This window comes from Rattus norvegicus, chromosome 1, assembly GCF_036323735.1.
Source record: "Rattus norvegicus strain BN/NHsdMcwi chromosome 1, GRCr8, whole genome shotgun sequence".
Taxonomy (NCBI): Eukaryota; Metazoa; Chordata; class Mammalia; order Rodentia; family Muridae; genus Rattus; species Rattus norvegicus.
In genome coordinates this window covers 112755757-112778082 of record NC_086019.1, presented here as the reverse complement: position 1 = coordinate 112778082, position 22326 = coordinate 112755757, and the positions used below count along the sequence as shown (strand labels likewise).

The window sequence follows — 22326 nt, the reverse complement described above, 5'->3', positions numbered from 1 at the left end:
GCAGCTTGGTATTCTTGTAAGTTCCCCCTAATAAATGGAATTGGTGCTTTCTCCATCTCTGTTCTTTGCCACTGGATCCCTTTCCCTCCCTACTCGAACTGCGTAGTGGGTCCTCAGTGAGAGAGGATGTCTCTAGACCTGCTGAGACTAGATTTTGCTAAGTATAGGGATACCCAAGAGGAGAAACCTTTCTCTGAAGAGGTGGGAACAATGCGGGGAGGAATTTGTAAGGGTCGTCGGACTGGAAAGAGAGGAGGGAGGGGGTTGTGATTGAGATGTAAAGTGACTAAAAATAAAAAAAAAACATGAAAATAATAAAATAAAATGCATCATAGAAGATGACATCTTAAACACGTTATTTAAAGCTATGAGTACAATCTAGAGGTTAATAAACTTGATGTGCATAGTATGAGTTGTTACAGCCACTGGACAGATGGCTCAGGTTAATATTTCTCCACAGGACTCAAGTTTTTTTTCCTGCACACATATTAGGAACTTTCATACCCACAAGTAATACCAGCTCCAGAAGTTCTAACAACCTCTCCTACTTTCTGTGCATGGTATATTCACTTGCTCTATGCTGACACAGATTTAAAAAAAAAGAAAAGAAATGTTTGAAAAAAGACTTGTTCTAGGAAACCAACTCTTGATTACTCAACCATTCATTTACATTAGTGTATTTCACAATATTTCAGAGTTTAAAATATAATTGGCTGTTAAATCCCTTGGACATGGAATTATAGGAGATTATAAATTACCCTTTGAGGGATGGAAACCAAACTCTATGTTCCTCTACCAGAGCAGTTAGTGCTTTTAACTAATCGGCTCTCTCCACAGCCCTCTTTCACCAATCTTTAAAGGTGTTTGTTTTAGGGTCTGTAATTTTCCTCCTCAATTATTTGCACTTTGTCTTTTATTTTTTACTCCCTTTTATGGAGGAAAATATTTTTGTATGATGAGTGAAATGTTATTCACTTTTTTAGATAAAGGTACCAACATATTCAACACCAGGAGCATAAATTAATAGTTTTATGAATTGCAACTCCAACGCCAAGCTTACAGTGCACGTTACAAAGCTATAATAAAATTTTCTGTATCCTATTGCCTTTACAATTGTATGAGATGGAACGTGGAGAGTCCATAATTTTAGAGAACTCTTTGTGGATTGCATGTAGAAACCATGTGGAAATTCCCATCTGAACACTAGCTGTCACTCTTTCACCCTGCTGATATTCTCACATACCCTCTCCTTGAAATCTCTATGATGAGTTCCATACTTGAATTTAGTTAGCAGACAAATAGGAGTGAAGAATACTAAGAGATATTGCAATGATTTAACCATTATGTTTCTACTCCACATGGTTCCAATATTAGACTCTATAACTTAATATACCATTAATCTTGAAGGGTATGGTTCCATGGACAATTCTGACACAGTGACTATAGCCTTTCCTTTTATCTGCAAATAGTTAATGACCCAGATTCTGATTATGCTGATGCTATGGGGACCTAGAGACCCATTTCTTTCCAGACCTCTGGACTTGACTTCAGATGCTAAAACAGATTATTCTGCCACTTCTCTAATGTGCCACGACTTTGCCACCTGAATATAAGTTTTAATTTTTGAAACAGACAAAATTCATTCTGTGTTCAGTCTAGCAAAGTAAAGGAAGTGCAAGAAGAACTATGTGTTCAGAGAGCAAAATGTCTCCCTTTCTATTAAGAGCTTAAGCAAATACCAGATACAAAGATGTCTATGCCCTTTCAAAGAAAGCTGTCTTTACCTTTAAACGTTTTAAAGTAATCATCAATGCTTTTCTCTGTACAATGTCATTGTGCATCCACTCTCATACTTGTGTAGGTCTTTTTTTCAGTTGCTACAAGTTGTTTTAAAAATCACATCAGATATCATGAAAAGATGATTTTGGAGAGAGAAGGATATATATATATATATATATATATATATATATATATATATATAGAGAGAGAGAGAGAGAGAGAGAGATTTAAAACAAAATTCTGTATGGACTATATTGATAGGTTAGATTTGCCTATATTAAAACACTCACTCAAAATACATAAAATAAAATACAATTCTGGATTGCTGGATTTACAGTTCAGTGTCAGAGCAGTAGCTTACCATGCTGGAGTCTCAGTCACGAAACTCAGAAATTACAGTCCATGGTTGGTGGACCCTGTGGCTTTTTTATAGTGAGGTCACACACTGTGGTGGAAGCATGTGCAAAGAACAGTTCCTTACTTTATGCTCTGGGAGTAAAAGATGAGGAGGCTAAGGAGGAAAAGGAAGAGAAAAACGAAGAACAGGAAAGGGCAAGGAAAAGAAGGAGAAAGACACAGAGAAGGAAGGTGAGGAGAAACATGAGAAACAGGAGGAGAAAAGAAAGGGATAAGGAACAGAAAAGGAAGAGGGAAGTTAACAATGACTGGGTCCCCTTACACTCTCTGGGAAGAAGCCACTGGTAACCTCCCAGCATGTCCCACCTACTGAAGGTTCTGTTGCTTTTAACATGAGGCCTCTGCACTCTCCAGGAAACAAAGATCCATATATTTAGGTCCTCAAACATTTCTCATTGCATTAAAAATCATTTGTGCTATATAAACTAATAGTTTAGAATCTAAATTGAAAATGCAAACACTAAATGTGAAGATTTCAGGTATTTGTGAATTCCTTCTCAGAAACAGGCATTTATTTTTATGTGTAATTAAAAACAGAATCATTTAGCTATAACACATTCTTCATGTAAAACACAGCTTAAAACCAACTTTTACTGGAGGTTAATTAAATTTGTTTTGACAAATGATCTTCTGTCTATAAACAGCAAGGTTGAAATGCCCACTTCTGCATGCTGAATTGTTCTGGCAACCGACTTGAGAACTGACTTTGCCTTGGCAATCTGTTGGGAGTTTCTATTCATAATAGAGAATTTTATATATCTGGTTTTATGCTGAGGTACTGAACTGGACATTGTGTTATTTATATAAAATAAAAGGGCTCATGAGATTTTTAAGAGAGATTTCAAGGAACACTTCACAAAATTGAGGTCACAGCTTTTTCTCTTGAGTTTTAATGGAGTTTAATGCTAAGCTTTGCCTGTCACATGGTGAACAGAGGACCTCTATGTTCTAGCTGTATTCTAACATAGAAAGACATGTTATAATTATTTTAATACATAAAGTAAATAGCCCCTAATTAATGATTAATCCAATATTTAATTATGAAAACACTGCTATTAAAATATAAAGCATCAGATAATTAGTACAATGTTTAGTTCTTTTTCTGTTTCTTCAAACTGACACATATCCTCATATCATCTTGATTCCTGACTCCTCTGCCTCTACCTGCCCTACCTCCTGAGGGCTACAATAGGACACACCATCATGACCAGCTTAGTAGAGCTTATGTCAACCATAGATTCACTAAAGGATGAGAAATAGACCTGCCCAACAGCCAGGGACTCAAAATAGCACAGCCCAATCACCCAGTAGTTATTGCTGGTATTCCGTTCTCATAACCTCAGTGGTTAACCAGGAATCATTTGTAAAAAGAGGTCCCTTCTGTCTATGACTTCTTTCTCCTTTGCTCTTTACATCCTCATCCTCTTCTTGCTTCCTACTCTCTCTTAAAGTAAACAAACCAAAAGGGGAGGGAGGATATTTTAGAGAGAGAGAGAGAGAGAGAGAGAGAGAGAGAGCGCCAGTAAGAGAGTAAGAGTGAGAAATGCAAACAAATGAAGAGATAGTGTGACATATATATCAACACGGAGAAAAGGGAGTTCAGAAACAGGCATACAGATAAAAGTGAATTTTATATCAAGTCAAATTTAGCTCACTGGAAAAAAGTTCTCAGGTCTATTTCCCTTTACCTAGGTTTGGTTTTAGAAACCTGTAGTATCCTGAATATACAGAATAGATAAGTGAATCAGGACCATCATAGCCACAATGTGCTATGTAAAAGTTCAAAACCACGCTATATTGTATGAGAATCTGTCTCATAAAAAAATCCACAAAAAAACAAATATCCCCCCCACAAAACCCAGAAGCAATAACCATATATATTACTTTGTATACTAATTATATAATGGAAAAATCTAACATAAACATTTTCTAATGTGCAGCCTAGTGAAAAGATTTTGCTATAGAATTAATAATACATAGCTCTTTCTGCTTATGAAAAGAAAATTGGCAAAGAAAATGCCTGAGATCCTAGGATCACAAATTTAGTGTAATTATTGGCAAACCAGGGGTGCTCCAAATATACATTAAAACTAAATATTTCCACTGTGATACAACAAAGAAAGAGGGTTATATGTGTATTCACATTCTATGAGAAATATAAATTCCTTCTAGTAAATGTCTTACTGCCCTGTGCCTAAATCAATAATATTTAAATTAGAATTCAAAATATTTATTGAATAGGAATTTTTCCTTTCTTGAAGTAAATGCTAATAATTCTGCTTATATCTCCATATCTACAGCATGGTTTTGTTTTTATCAGTTTTACTCAGAATAGCCAGGTAAATGACCATTGGCCACTGGCAAACACAGTCTCCAGATGTTGAGTATCACTATTCTACTTTCTACTTTTATAAATTCAGTATCTTCATATCCCACTGATGAGGACTATCAGGTACATTCCCAATCTATGTCCGGCTTATCTCCCACAATGTGCTTATAAAAAGTAAAGAGAGAGGGGATACATTCTATGGAGGTATGTAAGGTAGAGCCTTGTTGGCCCCATGCTGAGAATCCCATCCCCCAGGGACCAGCCAAAGGATGGTATAGTATAGAACACAGCTTATTCAGGGAATGGGGAAAGGAGTCAAGATGGTAATAGAGACAGAGAGAGAAGGAGAGAAAGAGAGAGAGGGGAGGGGAGGGGAGGAGAGGAGAGGAGGGGGGAGAGAAGAGAAGAGAAGAGAAGAGAAGAGGAGAGGAGAGGAGAGGAGAGGAGAGGAGAGGAGAGAAGAGAAGAGAAGAGAAGAGAAGAGAAGAGAAGAGAAGAGAAGAGAAGAGAAGAGAAGAGAAGAGAAGAGAAGAAGTGAAGTACAAAAGCAGAGACTGGCCATGACCAAATGGTGGTGGGGGAATGGGGAGAGAACAAGAGCAGGAAGGCAAGAGCAAGAGAGCAAGTAGCCCCTTTCCTAGTGTTGCCAGGTAACTGTGGTGTGGAGCACACCTGGCTATTGCCAGGTAACTGTGGTGGAGCTTAGACAAAATGCTAAGATTCCCTAGTTTTGGTTTAATTTAAAAAATGAGAAAGAGGTAGTGGTGGGGCAGGAATAAGGTCATTGAGATCTCTATTTACTGTCTGAATCAAGGTGAAACATTTCTCATTTCATGCATTATATGATCCACAGAGAAGAAAAAGGTGGAGGAGAGGGCTCTTCAAAAAAAAGTCCATAGTCTTCTGGCCTGAAAGCTAGACTGACTCAGCCCAAGTTGTCATGGAGACCCCAGAGACCACTAGGAACTGTTTGGACTACAGGTGTACTCTGTCAGTTTTTTAATACAAGACCCTAGATTCTAATTTATTCTTCCTCAGGTTTCCAACTACCTTGACAGCTAAGGTAACTGTAGCTTGACAGCAAGAAAACAGACCTAACTCCTTTCCTAAACTCAGCAACTAGTTCAGACATAAGCTTTAACAGATGCAATCTGTTACTTCCTTGCCTAAACTAAATTTCAATGGTTAAATGCTTCATATTTCTCTTCTTGCTATACCATTATCCGAACATTGTTTGAATTCTTATAAATTAAACTAACTCTAATGGAACATTCCACTATGTGATCCAACTATATAACCACAAATTCCTGTTTCTCTGTTCCACAAAAAGCTTATCTTAAATACTATTCATGTCCTTAACTTATGTTATTGTATTATTTCTTTTGTAAATGTATATGCTACAGGAAACCCACTCAGAGCTACCTCTCATGGACCAAATAGACTTCACCCAGAGAAGTAAATCTGCTCTAAGTTTCCACTTACTACCTATTCCAGAGGATGGGATTCCTCTGAGTTTCAAATCTACATCTAAGAAAAAATATGCCTTTCTTCCAAATGTACTTAATGTCTACCTATAATAAATATATATGTATGTTTCAGCATCTTGACAAGTCCAAATGCTTACTACACTTAGTACAGCTCTAGAGAAAGAACCTCCAGATGTTCTAATCTCTTCTCACAGACACAGGTGCTTCTGTTTGACCTGTTCCTCTGACCTATCCTCAGATGGTTCAATAGACCATGAATAACAAAGAAACAGCCAATTCTAAGACTGGACCAATGTCCCAATACCCATTTTCTTAGGCTTCCCAGAGACACGTTGCTAGTGAGAGAGTTGTTTTAACGTGCCAGTTTAGTGACCATGTAGAGATATTGCTTTCTGCTTACCGTGAATTAGACCAAGACAATCGAGCAGGTAGGGACAAGGTGGTGAAGACAGACCCATGGGTGAGAGAAGAGGGTTATTAACTGCCCCTACCAGCATCCTGAGGGAATTATTAATAACAAAAGGGATTTCTGTCACATGATGGGCTGGGGGCAATGCTCAGAGCCAGTGCCCCTGAGCTACAGAGAGCAGTTTACCCAGGACTAGGTAAACTGTGTCTCATCAGCAAGACACTGTCTCAAAGAAGAGAGGAATATCTCATGCAAGGGAAAATGTGCTAGAGCAAGGGCCTTGCAAAGATTAAATGTCTCCTTCCTCAAGGACAGCACAAGGGTTGTCCCGAGCTCAAGATCTGGGACCAAGGAGTTCTTTATTCTGACCAATGTGGGGAGGATGGCTTACCAGTTCTCAAAGTTTTGATTAGTGAGTATTGTATCTCCATGTGATACAGGGGGCAGAGGCAGACTTTCTAAATCTGAGTCTTGGCACTATATCAAGTTTATAAAAAATGAAGAGAGGGGGAATATGTTCTATGGAGATGTGGTGATGTGTGTGGTAGGGGGTGCCTCAGAGGGCCCATGCTGAGACATCCCTTCTCTCAAGGTACCAGCCAAATGACAGTATAGTATAGAATAGAGTTTATTCAGAGCATAGGGAGGGGAGTCAAGAGGGTAGTAGAGGTTGAGAAAGACGGGGGAGAGGGGGATAGCACTGACTTTTAATTCTGTTTTACTATGCAGTTTTTATAATTTGAGATCTTTAATGGATTTTTCCTTCCTATGGTTACTTTCTATATGGTCAGATATGGGAGTCCACCTTCATTCTTCTACATGTCATTCTAGCACTAGATCCCAGACCCATTTCCTCACCCTCACCAAGCTGTCCCCTGCACACTGATTTGAGTCTTTAATTCTTAGTGGTGTTGCTCAGAAAATGGGACCAGGTCAAGGAGGTGTGTCAGTAGAAGATACCTATACTTTAAAGGCCAGTGTGACTTTCCATGGCTTGATCCTTACCTACATGCTACCATTATCTGTGTGCTACCCTGTAAGGCTGTAATATCTAACCACAAGCATTAGAGTTTTGTGGAAAAAATACACACACACACACACGCACACACACACACACACACACACAGAGAGAGAGAGAGAGAGAGAGAGAGAGAGAGAGAGAGAGAAAGAGTTTGAGAAATACAGACATTTTAACATTTAACAATTTAGTTATTCAAGCCCATGAGTTAGGAATGTCCTTATAGATTTGTATCCTTTCTATTTCTTACATTAACCTTTATGAATTTTGCCACAGTGTTAAGATTTGATTTTATAAGCTGCTTCACAGACACGCTACTCTCACTTTTCCACTCTGGTGGGCTGAAACTTGAAACCATGAGCCACATCAACCATTTCTCCCTTAATTTGCTTCTGTCACAGTGGTGTCAAAGAGCAGCTTATTAGAGAAATGGAAAAGAAAGCAGGATACGCGGAAATTCTACAATGGTGCTCTTTATATTACTTAGGTTTGGAATTGTTCTTTCTTAAATAACTTCATGCATCATTCTATCTGAAATAGTTTTTATGGTCCTTAACAATTTTCATGGGATGTTTTATTTTATTTTTCATGTTATTAAATTGAAAAACCAAGTATTGTGATAAAGATGGCATAAAGCTAGCAGCCTGAGCATCTGGCTACAAACAGTTTCAGAGCCTATTCTGTCTCCATTTTATTTCTTTCCCAATCACAAAGTCAATCAGTTTATGTATTTATGGGTCACAGAGAAGGGAGTTAGTCCTTAAACTCAGGAGTCAATGCCAGCTCTTTGAAGACAATGCTGTGTTAATCCTGTCTATCCTTCCAAATTTCAGTCAATTTAATGGAAATTGAACTACAGAGTTATAACATGAATAATATTATCAATGCAGAAAATAATACAAATAATATAAAATGATACAAAATTATAACTATGACTTTTCAAAACATGTTAAGAAATATTACAACTCAGGGAACCTGCAATCCACACAAGCCAGAGAAGCAGGTAAGCTAATTTAGATCTTTACCTCATCCTCTGCTTCTCCAAACCCAATTTCCCAGTTTCACCCTCTACTCTGTTACAGATCAACTTCTGCACCTTCCCCTTCTCCTCTGTTCCATCTCCAGTGTGTCACACATAGAATCCCCAGGGAAGCAGGTGAATAATGGCAGATCCTCATCTCTCTCATCACTCCTCAAACTCCAATTGCCCAGACTCAGTCCAAGATCTGTAGCACATGACCTGTTGTCACAATTAAGCACTCTCTTCCCCAAATTCCCAGAAACAGATTCTGAAAGAATACTCTGCATCACTCTCTCCAGTAGACAGCCTCAGTCACCCATCTCCTAGCACATCCCCATTCCAGAGTGTCAACTTTCAATACCTAGAAAGTCGTTTTACCTGGAAACCCCATATAACACCAAACTGGATACCAGAAGTATTACCTACCAGGCAACCCACAGGTGATACACTCTCCTCAGAACCAAAAATAAAACAGAAATCAACAAACAAAACACCAATCCCACAAGACAAAAACAGTTATCAGCACTTCAAGTTACAGTCTTCCTAAATCACATGCATCGATGCCAGCATAAAAACACAATCAATTACAGCCAGGACAACATATCTCAAAGAAAGCTCAGCTAGTGTACTACAGTATGCCCTGAGAATTGCAACATAGGTGAAAAATAGGACAGCGGCCATAAAACTACTTATGTGAGTATAATAGAGGTCATTAAAGAGGGAATAGTTTAATCCCCTAAAGAAATCTATGTTAACAGAGAAAAAACTCAGAGGAAATGAACAAAACAGTTCAAGACCTGAAAGCAGAAATAAAATCAGTAAAGTAAACCCAATATGATGAAAATCTAAAAATGACAAAATAATGTAGAAGCTTAAACAGGAAACCCAGACGTAAGGCTCACTAATACAACATATGGAAGGGAGAATCTTCAATACAAGGCATTGAGGACCTAATAAAACAAATAGATACCTTGGTCAAAACGATTTTATACCTAAAAGATCTCCTAGCACAAAACGCCCAGGAAATCTGGAACACTGTGGAAAACTTAACTCTAATAATAACAAAAATAGAGCAAGGTTTTTGAATAAAATCATAAGAGAAATTTTTCCTAACCTGTAGAAGGAGATGGCCATAAAAGTATAAGATGGGGAAGTCCCACACCCGCGGATCCCTGGCCCGCAGCAGCTCTCTGCTCCCAGACCCTGTGAGAGAGAGACGCAACCGCCTGGTCAGGTGAGCACTCCTGAGGCTGCAGAGCGGAAGAGACCACCAACACTGCTCACCCCTGCCCACATCCCTGGCCCAAGAAGAAACTGTATAAGGCCTCTGGGCTCCCGTGGGGGAGGGCCCAGGAGAGGCAGGACCTCTGCCTGAGACAACACTGGAACCTGAGGGAAACAGACCGGATAAACAGTTCTCTGCCCCCAAATCCCGTGGGAGGGAGAGCTAAACCTTCAGAGAGGCAGACAAGCCTGGGAAACCAGAAGAGACTGCTCTCTGTACATACATCTCGGATGCCAGAGGAAAACACCAAAGGCCATCTGGAACCCTGGTGCACTGAAGCTCCCGGAAGGGGCGGCACAGGTATTCCTGGTAGCTGCCTCCGCAGAGAGCCCGTGGGCAGCACCCCACGAGCGAACTTGAGCCTCGGGACCACAGGTAAGACCAACTTTTCTGCTGCAAGAAAGCTGCCTGGTGAGCTTGGGACACACAGAAGCAGAATTCCTCTAGGACCGGGAACATTCTGTGTTTACCGGAAGTCCCACACCCTCGGATCCCGGCCCGCAGCAGCTCTCTGCTCCCAGACCCTGTGAGAGAGAGACCCAACCGCCTGATCAGGTGGGCACTCCTGAGGCTGCAGAGCGGAAGAGACCACCAACACTGCTCACCCCTGCCCACATCCCTGGCCCAAGAGGAAACTGTATAAGGCCTCTGGGCTCCCGTGGGGGAGGGCCCAGGAGCGGCAGGACCCCTGCCTGAGACACCACCGGAACCTGAAGGAAACAGACTGGATAAACAGTTCTCTGCACCCAAATCCCGTAGGAGGGAGAGCTAAACCTTCAGAGAGGCAGACAAGCCTGGGAAACCAGAAGAGACTGCTCTCTGCACACACATCTCGGACGCCAGAGGAAAAAGCCAAAGACCATCTGGAACCATGGTGCACTGAAGCTCCCGGAAATGGCGGCACAGATCTTCCTGGTTGCTGCTGCCTTGGAGAGCTCTTGGGCAGCACCCCGCGAGCAAACTTGAGCCTTGGGACCACAGGTAAGACTAACTTTTCTGCTGCAAGTGACCTGTCTGGTGAACTCAAGACACAGGCCCACAGGAACAGCTGAAGACCTGTAGAGAGGAAAAACTACACGCCCGAAAGCAGAATACTCTGTCGCCATAACAGGCTGAAAGAAAACAGGAAAACAGGTCTACAGCACTCCTGACACAAAGGCTTATAGGACAGTCTAGCCACTGTCAGAAATAGCAGAACAAAGTAACATTAGAGATAATCTGATGGCGAGAGGCAAGCGCAGGAACCCAAGCAACAGAAACCAAGACTACTTGGCATCATCGGAGCCCAATTCTCCCACCAAAACAAACATGGAATATACAAACACACCAGAAAAGCAAGATCTAGTTTCAAAATCATATTTGATCATGATGCTGGAGGACTTCAAGAAAGACATGAAGAACTCCCTTAGGGAAGACAGGAAAACATTAATAAACAAGTAGAAGCCCACAGAGAGGAATCGCAAAAATCCCTGAAAGAATTCCAGGAAAACACAATCAAACAGTTGAAGGAATTAAAAATGGAAATAGAAGCAATCAAGAGAGAACACATGGAAACAACCCTGGATATAGAAAACCAAAAGAAGAGACAAGGAGCTGTACATACAAGCTTCACCAACAGAATACAAGAGATGGAAGAGAGAATCTCAGGAGCAGAAGATTCCATAGAAATCATTGACTCAACTGTCAAAGGTAATGTAAAGCGGAAAAAGCTACTGGTCCAAAACATACAGGAAATCCAGGACTCAATGAGAAGATCAAACCTAAGGATAATAGGTATAGAAGAGAGTGAAGACTCCCAGCTCAAAGGACCAGTAAATATCTTCAACAAAATCATAGAAGAAAACTTCCCTAATCTAAAAAAAAGAGAACCCATAGGCATACAAGAAGCCTACAGAACTCCAAATAGATTGGACCAGAAAAGAAACACCTCCCGTCACATAATAGTCAAAACACCAAACACACAAAATAAAGAAAGAATATTAAAAGCAGTAAGGGAAAAAGGTCAAGTAACATATAAAGGCAGACCTATCAGAATCACACCAGACTTCTCGCCAGAAACTATGAAGGCCAGAAGATCCTGGACTGATGTCATACAGACCGTGAGAGAACACAAATGCCAGCCCAGGTTACTGTATCCTGCAAAACTCTCAATTAACATAGATGGATAAACCAAGATATTCCATGACAAAACCAAATTTACACAATATCTTTCTACAAAGCCAGCACTACAAAGGATAATAAATGGTAAAGCCCAACATAAGGAGGCAAGCTATACCCTAGAAGAAGCAAGAAACTAATCGTCTTGGCAACAAAACAAAGAGAATGAAAGCACACAAACATAACCTCACATCCAAATGGGAATATAACGGGAAGCAATAATCACTATTCCTTAATATCTCTCAACATCAATGGCCTCAACTCCCCAATAAAAAGTCATAGATTAACAAACTGGATACGCAACGAGGACCCTGCATTCTGCTGCCTACAGGAAACACACCTCAGAGACAAAGACAGACACTACCTCATAGTGAAAGGCTGGAAAACAACTATCCAAGCAAATGGTCAGAAGAAGCAAGATGGAGTAGCCATTCTAATATCAAATAAAATCAATTTTCAATTAAAAGTCATCAAAAAAGATAAGGAAGGACACTTCATATTCATCAAAGGAAAAATCCACCAAGGTGAACTCTCAAACCTAAATATCTATGCCCCAAATACAAGGGCACCTACATATGTAAAAGAAACCTTACTATAGCTCAAAACACACATTGCACCTCACACAATAATAGTGGGAGATTTCAACACCCCACTCTCATCAATGGACAGATCATGGACACAGAAATTGAACAGAGATGTAGACAGACTAAGAGAAGTCATGAGCCAAATGGACTTAACGGATATTTATAGAATATTCTATCCTAAAGCAAAAGGATATACCTTCTTCTCAGCTCCTCATGGTACTTTCTCCAAAATCCACCATATAATTGGTCAAAAAACGGGCCTCAACAGGTACAGAAAGATAGAAATAATGCCATGCGTGCTATCGGACCACCACGGCCTAAAACTGGTCTTCAATAACAATCAAGGAAGAATGCCCACATATACTTGGAAATTGAACAATGCTCTCCTCAATGATAACCTGGTCAAGGAAGAAATAAAGAAAGAAATTAAAAACTTTTTAGAATTTAATGAAAATGAAGGTACAACATAACCAAACTTATGGGACACAATGAAAGCTGTGCTAAAAGGAAAACTCATAGCGCTGAGTGCCTGCAGAAAGAAACAGGAAAGAGCATATATCAGCAGCTTGACAGCACACCTAAAAGCTCTAGAACAAAAAGAAGCACATACACCCAGGAGGAGTAGAAGGCAGGAAATAATCAAACTCAGAGCTGAAATCAACCAAGTAGAAACAAAAAGGACCATAGAAAGAATCAACAGAACCAAAAGTTGGTTCTTTGAGAAAATCAACAAGATAGATAAACCCTTAGCCAGACTAACGAGAGGACACAGAGAGTGCGTCCAAATTAACAAAATCAGAAATGAAAAGGGAGACATAAGAACAGATTCAGAGGAAATTCAAAAAATCATCAGATCTTACTATAAAAACCTATATTCAACAAAACTTGAAAATCTTCAGGAAATGGACAATTTCCTAGACAGATACCAGGTATCGAAGTTAAATCAGGATCAGATAAACCAGATAAACAACCCCATAACTCCTAAAGAAAGAGAAGCAGTCATTAAAGGTCTCCCAACCAAAAAGAGCCCAGGTCCAGACGGGTTTAGTGCAGAATTCTACCAAACTTTCAGAGAAGACCTCATACCAATATTATCCAAACTATTCCACAAAATTGAAACAGATGGATCACTACCGAATACCTTCTACGAAGGCACAATTACTCTTATACCTAAACCACACAAAGACACAACAAAGAAAGAGAACTTCAGACCAATTTCCCTTATGAATATCGACGCAAAAATACTCAACAAAATTCTGGCAAACCGAATCCAAGAGCACATCAAAACAATAATCCACCATGACCAAGTAGGCTTCATGCCAGGCATGCATGGATGGTTTAATATATGCAAAACCATCAACGTGATCCATTATATAAACAAACTGAAAAAACAAAACCACATGATTATTTCATTAGACGCTGAGAAAGCATTTGCCAAAATTCAACACCCCTTCATGATAAAAGTCCTGGAAAGAATAGGAATTCAAGGCCCATACCTAAACATAGTAAAAGTCATATACAGCAAACCAGTTGCTAACATTAAACTAAATGGAGAGAAACTCGAAGCAATCCAACTAAAATCAGGGACTAGACAAGGCTGCCCACTCTCTCCCTACTTATTCAATATAGTTCTTGAAGTTCTAGCCAGAGCAATCAGACAACAAAAGGAGGTCAAGGGGATACAGATCGGAAAAGAAGAGGTCAAAATATCACTGTTTGCAGATGATATGATAGTATATTTAAGTGATCCCAAAAGTTCCACCAGAGAACTACTAAAGCTGATAAACAACTTCAGCACAGTGGCTGGGTATAAAATTAACTCAAATATATCAGTAGCCTTCCTCTACACAAAAGAGAAACAAGCCGAGAAAGAAATTAGGGAAACGACACCCTTCATAATAGACCCAAATATTATAAAGTACCTTGGTGTGACTTTAACCAAGCAAGTAAAAGATCTGTACAATAAGAACTTCAAGACACTGAGGAAAGAAATTGAAGAAGACCTCAGAAGATGGAAATATCTCCCATGCTCATGGATTGGCAGGATTAATATAGTAAAAATGGCCATTTTACCAAAAGCAATCTACAGATTCAATGCAATCCCCATCAAAATACCAATCCAATTCTTCAAAGAGTTAGACAGAACAATTTGCAAATTCATCTGGAATAACAAAAAACCCAGGATAGCTAAAGCTATCCTCAACAATAAAAAGACTTCTGGGGGAATCACTATCCCTGAACTCAAGCAGTATTACAGAGCAATAGTGATAAATACTGCATGGTATTGGTACAGAGACAGACAGATAGACCAATGGAATAGAATTGAAGACCCAGAAATGAACCCACACACCTATGGTCACTTGATTTTTGACAAAGGAGCCAAAACCATCCAATGGAAAAAAGATAGCATTTTCAGCAAATGGTGCTGGTTCAACTGGAGGGCAACATGTAGAAGAATGCAGATCGATCCATACTTATCACCCTGTACAAAGCTTAAGTCCAAGTGGATCAAGGACCTCCACATCAAACCAGACACACTCAAACTAATAGAAGAAAAACTAGGGAAGCATCTGGAACACATGGGCACTGGATAAAATTTCCTGAACAAAACACCAATGGCTTATGCTCTAAGATCAAGAATCGACAAATGGGATCTCATAAAACTGCAAAGCTTCTGTAAGGCAAAGGACACTGTGGTTAGGACAAAACGGCAACCAACAGATTGGGAAAAGATCTTTACCAATCCTACACCAGATAGAGGCCTTATATCCAAAATATACAAAGAACTCAAGCAGTTTGACCGCAGGGAAACAAATAACCCTATTAAAAATGGGGTTCAGAGCTAAACAAAGAATTCACAGCTGAGGAATGCCGAATGGCTGAGAAACACCTAAAGAAATGTTCAACATCTTTAGTCATAAGGGAAATGCAAATCAAAACAACCCTGAGATTTCACCTCACAGCAGTGAGAATGGCTAAGATCAAAAATTCAGGTGACAGCAGATGCTGGCGAGGATGTGGAGAAAGAGGAACACTCCTCCATTGTTGGTGGAATTGCAGACTGGTAAAACCATTCTGGAAATCAGTCTGGAGATTCCTCAGAAAATTGGATATTGAACTTCCTGAGGATCCAGCTATACCTCTCTTGGGCATATACCCAAAAGATGCTTCAACATATAAAAGAGACACGTGCTCCACTATGTTCATTGCAGCCTTATTTATAATAGCCAGAAACTGGAAAGAACCCAGATGCCCTTCAACAGAGGAATGGATACAGAAAATGTGGTACATCTACACAATGGAATATTACTCAGCTATCAAAAACAACGACTTTATGAAATTCGTAGGCAAATGGTTGGAACTGGAAAATATCATCCTGAGTGAGCTAACCCAATCACAGGAAGACATACATGGTATGCACTCATTGATAAGTGGCTATTAGCCCAAATTCTTGAATTACCCTAGATCCCTAGAACAAAAGAAACTCAAGACGGATGATCAAAATGTGAATGCTTCACTCCTTCTTTAAATGAGGAAAAAGAGTACCCTTAGCAGGGAAGGGAGAGGCAAAGATTAAAACAGAGACTGAAGGAACACCCATTCAGAGCCAGCCCCACATGTGGCCCATACATATACAGCCACCCAATTAGACAAGATGGATGAAGCAAAGAAGTGCAGACCGACAGGAGCCGGATGTAGATCGCTCCTGAGAGACACAGCCAGAATACAGCAAATACAGAGGCGAATGCCAGCAGCAAACCACTGAACTGAGAATAGGTCCCCCGTTGAAGGAATCAGAGAAAGAACTGGAAGAGCTTGAAGGGGCTCGAGACCCCAAAAGTACAACAATGTCAAGCAACCAGAGCTTCCAGGGACTAAGCCACTACCTAAAGACTATACATGGACTGACCCTGGACTCTGACCCCATAGGTGGCAATGAATATCCTAGTAAGAGCACCAGTGGAAGGGGAAGCCCTGGGTCCTGCTAAGACTGAACCCCCAGTGAACTAGACTATGGGGTGAGGGCTGCAATGGGGGGAAGGTTGGGAGGGGAACACCCATAAGGAAGGGGAGGGGGGAGGGGATGTTTGCCCGGATACCGGAAAAGGGAATAACACTTGAAATGTATATAAGAAATACTCAAGTTAATAAAAAAAAAAAAAGAAAAAAAAAGTATAAGATGAATAGACTGGGCCAGAAAAGGTGTTGCCTCAGTGCTGATGGGTAGTGATTTGTCAGGGTAATGGGTGTATAATAAGGAGTGAAGGTGGAACAGACTTTGATAATTGATACAACTGACAGAAAGGTGTTTGGTGCATTGTCTAGTTCTTCCCATCATCAGCATGCTGTGTTTCTGACAACCCATTCCCACATGGAACATTTTTAGAAATTTGTTCATGCTTTGACTTTCTTCTAGTGCTTCAGTAACTAAGATTATAAGGAATTCTCAGTTCTTCGTATATATCCTTGGTTCAAATTATTTATCTTAGGGTGGTGTAAGTAATCCATCTAAAACACTAATTTAGCAATGCAGCCATTTTCTAGAAAAGCTTAGAAAGGAAAAATGTTTTTTACACTAATTTTGGTAAAGATACATTGACTGTTATTAGAAAATTAAATCCAAGATTATATATAAATCACAGGTTAAAGGTATTTGAAGTTTCATATTGTAGTCTCATCAGTAATGGGGATTGTTTCATTTTACTTTTTTGAAAGGTGAACATACAAGCATAATATCACTGTACATCTAACTAGAACAATGGAGAAAATGTAGCTGAACCAAAGGGTATAAAATAGAATAGCAATTAGATCTTTATATGAATGAACTAAAATGCACAGTTCTCTCAGCTTTCAAGTTATATGTACTCCTTTATGGAGACCATTGCCAAGAAAGCATCATTAACAAGAGTTGGTATAGACAAGAGTGTTTGGGGTCAGAAAGGATGGTATTTTAGTCCAAGTGAAGGGAATATGGTGTCAAGATGGACTTTTTTAGACATCAGGAATGGCTTTTTGTTGTGTTAAATGGACAAAATAATTTAATCTTATAAAGGTTCAATCTCTTTATTTTCATAATGGGATTTTTTTTATACTGGGAGAAGGCTTAGAAATTATAATTGCCACCACAGGGAAAGGAGTACAATACCCAACAATAATATGTAGGCACTTGGAAAATATTATTTTTCTAACTTTGCCTCACAATTTTGAAAAAGATTCCATGAAAATATCTTCAAATTTCACAATTCAAACAATTTTTTAGATGTAACCAACTGTAGCTGACAGTGCTAGACCTTGTGGTCCAATTATTGAATTTATATCTCTTAGCATTTCCAAACATGAAAATGTTTCCTCCTGGAGTTCCCTAGCAGTTATATAAGCTCACGTTACTAGTCATATGTTTCCTGTGATTTATGCCTTTAAGGGCAGAATTTATCCATCTGATCTACAAACATTCATGCTGTGACCTTTTACAGCGCTTTGACAAACACACTGCTGTGATCTCTGGCTGTAAACATTTAACACTGTCTAGCATCAATCATACTCCTGTCACTCCCCAGACAAGCAATTCTGTTACTCCCCAAACAAGCAATCCTGTTACTCCCCAAACAACCAATGTGTTTGCACCTATGTGCATGCATGAGCATGTTTCTTGTGTGTATATATTTGTATGTGCATGCATATAATATATATATACATATATATGAAGAACAATAATCCATTTACTATTAGTGTCACAATGTTAGAATTAGCACACAATGTTGCTATTCCAATATTTTAAAGCTTCTGTAGGTTCTGGAGTCACTGACACTATGTGTAGGGATAATTCCACTTGTTCACAAAGACCACATTGGTTTTCCTTCTTACAAAGGTCTCTGGGTTGTAATAAGTGTCAACAACTTATTAGAAACAAGCTGAAATAGAAATAGAAGTCCAAGTGCCCTCATTTGGATTTTGATGCTGGTCTTACATTGATGAAAGTGATAATTAGACGTGTGCAGTTTCAGGTCCAGTTTTCTGCTTCAGAAAAAGAGGCTCCAGGAACTGCATCACATTGCAATCAGAAAACTTGTGATGTTCTAAAGTGTTTGAAACTTTGTAACATAACTCTTTAATTACAGTCACTATTGGCTATAGGAAGTTAGGAATGGATACCTTGCTATGTGTTTACTGAGAATTGACTCTATTTCAGTTTTCCTTTAACTTGGAAGCTTGATTGGGACCTCAGTAAATGCATGGATTTTATTACCTCCATAATTTATACTCTTCCTCCTAAAATGAGCCAGTATTCAGATAAAGATTGAGCTAGAAAGCCATGGAATGTATTACTTTGTGATGGGTTAATAAAATAAAATATTTAAGAATTCCAGCACAAAATGAATTTGAAAGTTTTCTGCAACCAAAATTAGGTTTCCTGCTACTGTTTGAGCATTGCTTTAAATGTATGCAAAATGTAATTCTGTCTCCACAGCCCGTCCCAGTGCACACTGCTGTCAGATATCCCACCCTGGAGCAGTGCTGCAGCCTCACCATTGCCCTCTGTGTTCTTGCTGTGTGTTTTTCTATGTCTATTCTGGAGATTCAATTCTCCTCAGCTGGTGTGGTTCTTATAGAATTTCAAACATATGACAAGTTCTATGGATCAAATTCCTTATTGGATCATCTTTTAGTTAAAGATTCCTTAATTTTTATTAACACCGTCTACTCTCCTTCTCAACTTTATGTTTATTATTTACTTACTGGCTAAATCACGAATGTCATGGTAAATATGTAATCAACTATTACAGAGAGGGACAACCATAAAAAGTTATCTATGGCAAAATTTCAGCAATGTTTTCTTTTAACATTGAATACTTAAACTACTTAATTTATTTGATGAGAGATTGTTTGCTCCTTATGAGAAAGTAACAGGTGTTAAAATTGTTAAACTATATAAAACTATAAACTCTATAAATTTTATATAAATGATAAAATTATAGCTATATAAATCTATATAAACTGTATATACAAACTATATATAAACTATGTAAACTATGTATATATAAACTATATAAAACATCAACTAAAATGGTTGTAAGTAAATATTTTATTTCTAATATGTATGTCATATAACAGTAATAAAATGTGTTTCTGTTTAACAATGAAATAACAGATTATCTCTTCATTTTAAATATTTACTGTTTAAGAATTTCAAACACTAGTACTTTTTATATAATATATAAAGTAATATGTTAAATTTACAATACAAACATGCATACACACAAGAAGGTGCAGATATAAGAGAAAAAAAGGTAACTTGTGGAATTTCAAACTTGCTAAATGTACCCTTTATCAATAACCTTAGCAACTTTGGTATTCTTCCCTTATTTCCCTTCCCTCTGGAGAAAATTTATTAATTTGTGCAGGTCTACTGATAAAATTAATGTTTTATGTTTTCCCTCTTAAAATGACTCATCCTTTCCTAAAATATTTACCATCTTTTTCCGAAAATCTTCTCTTAAATATTTACATATTTATTTTCCAATTTATCAATATAGTCATTGAAAAAAAACTTACAAGTAAAGTCATTAAGAGAGGGATTTGTTTTCCCTTGTCCAGGGTTCTAGTTTCTTAGGGAAAATGAATTTTCTTTGGATAACAGTACCACACATGATTCATTTGAACACTTTTCCTATAATTACAAAACCTTCACATAATATTGGGGTTTTGAGATTTTCCTGGAAACTATAGTGTCCTAGAATTCTCTGCATGACAAACGACCATGACCTGAGTCGACGCAGCAAGGTAGGGAGTTTTTATGCAAATGAGAAGCTTGATTTTTGTTTCCTGTGATTTCCACCATTTATCATTATTTATCTGATACTAATAGCTTTACAAATTAAAGGTTTCATGGTGAGAACACAATTGCCTACACGTAGATTGTTTGCTTCTCTGTTCAGAACTACAAAACATGAAAGATAACCTCCCTGAGCAGTGTATTTGTTATTCCTGGGCATGTAATTTATTCAACATCAGCTTCCTGCCCCCATGGCTGCAGTGCTCACCTCCACAGTCTGAGGATTGGAGAATGCCAGTACATTTAAGCAGTGTTTGCTATGCTAATTTCGTTAAACATGTTATGATAAGCTTGCATTACTATGTTGGTTAATCATTAAAATACTAACCACTTCTGAGGTTGTCACCACCACCAGAACAGCTAGCTGTGCCAGACCTACAGAGAGACCAGCTACCCAACTCCCCCCTAACCGCCCACCCTATGCCAACCCAATTCTGGATCCTGGAATTTTCCCAAAAATATGTTTTTAAAAATGGTGAATTACTATGAAGTTCTGAGCACGCAGACACCTGTCTCACCCGAGGACATTAAAAAGGTGTATGGGAAATTAAGTCTTTCTTAAACTGGAATGGATAATTAAATGTTCTGTTTAATTGATAAAATGTTGGACTGGATGTTAGGTATATTTTATGCTTTTAAATTACAAAATGATCATAGTTGTGCTCAGCTTATATTTGAGGGAAAAGCTTTTTAATTAGAAAGGATGAAAGGTAGGTTGATGTCATTATGCAGGTGAAGGCCGGTACAGGACGGAAGGAGGCTATGGAATGCTTGGGGCTAGCATGGTGTGGACCCAGGCCTCAGAAAGTAATGGTAACAGGCACAGTAATAACCTACTGAGGAGACAGTGGGTGAAAGCAGCTGACAGAGAAACAGCCAGAGAGTGCAGAGTGGGAACTCACAGGAACCAGGATGTGTGTGTACCTCTTTTAATTTTACAACCACAGGAAACAGACACTTAAATGGCACCCAGAAAAAAGGTAGAGGCAGAGTGGATATTCAAACAAGTAGCTAAGACATATGAGGTGTTATCGGGTGCAAAGGAGTGACCCATCTATAACGAAGAGCAAAGACAGGTAAAATGGTGGTAGTGGAGGAAGAGGAGGATGTGGAAGTCCTACTGCCATTCCATTTGAGCTTGACTTCACATGCTGGAAAACAGGTGAGGTTTTCAAGGTGTTTATTTGTTTGTTTTTGTGAAAGGAACCCATTTTCATTTGACTTCATTGAAGACCCATATGATGAATTTTTTGGGGAACTGACAAGTTTCCTGAGGGTCTAGTCACCAAAAGACTGGCCTGTGTTCCTCTGTCTTCAGTGGATTTCCTACTTTTAGAGGTGGATTTCCTGCTTTAGACACAAGCTTCACTGTGTGCAGGTCACTAGATCATGGAGGTCTCACTTCATTCTCTTCATTGTCATTTTTTAGCATTGGAAAGGGCAATTTCAAATCAATATCAACTTCATTTAAGATAACTAATGGAAAACAAGAAATCACTACAAGGAGACTTATGAAAATTGGTTAAGAAAACTATAAGGTGAGGATGAGGGACATTTAAAGGCCTTGATGATAATTGGTAAGGAGATCTGCTATGTTTGGATAAGAATTTAAAATCTCATATTTAGCAAAAGTGTTAAACCATAACAGGTACTGTTTGAAATATAACATGCATTTTTTGAATATTTCAAATTAACTCAGCTTTTCATGTAACTCTACCTAGTCTAAAGTATTTATAAACGAGATCATTGGAGCCCCTACTTGAGTTTATAGTTGGGAACCATAAAATAGACTTTATTTTTTTCTCTTGAAAATTGTTGAAATTTCCGGGTGTAGTTTGGTTTAAACAAAACAAAATGTAATCTGTGGTGAGCCCTGTGGCTCCTAAGTAGTGCTAGAACAAAATTGTTTTTTTTTTTTTTTTAACACAAGCCTGAATCTCTTCCCATTGTGTTGAAATGTGAGTGAGGAGGGTCAGCTTGCTGTGAAGTTAACATTGCCAGATAAG

At 38.8% G+C, this 22326-nt stretch overlaps 1 long non-coding RNA gene and 1 pseudogene across 2 annotated transcripts in view; one reads left to right on the top strand and one right to left on the bottom strand.

The window, feature by feature from the left end:
• The window catches only part of LOC134483291 (uncharacterized), an 81711-nt gene that overhangs the window by 14798 nt on the left and 44587 nt on the right, over positions 1-22326 (bottom strand). The window lies entirely within an intron of this gene.
• Positions 21103-21846, top strand: Dnajb6-ps5 (DnaJ heat shock protein family (Hsp40) member B6, pseudogene 5; annotated as a pseudogene).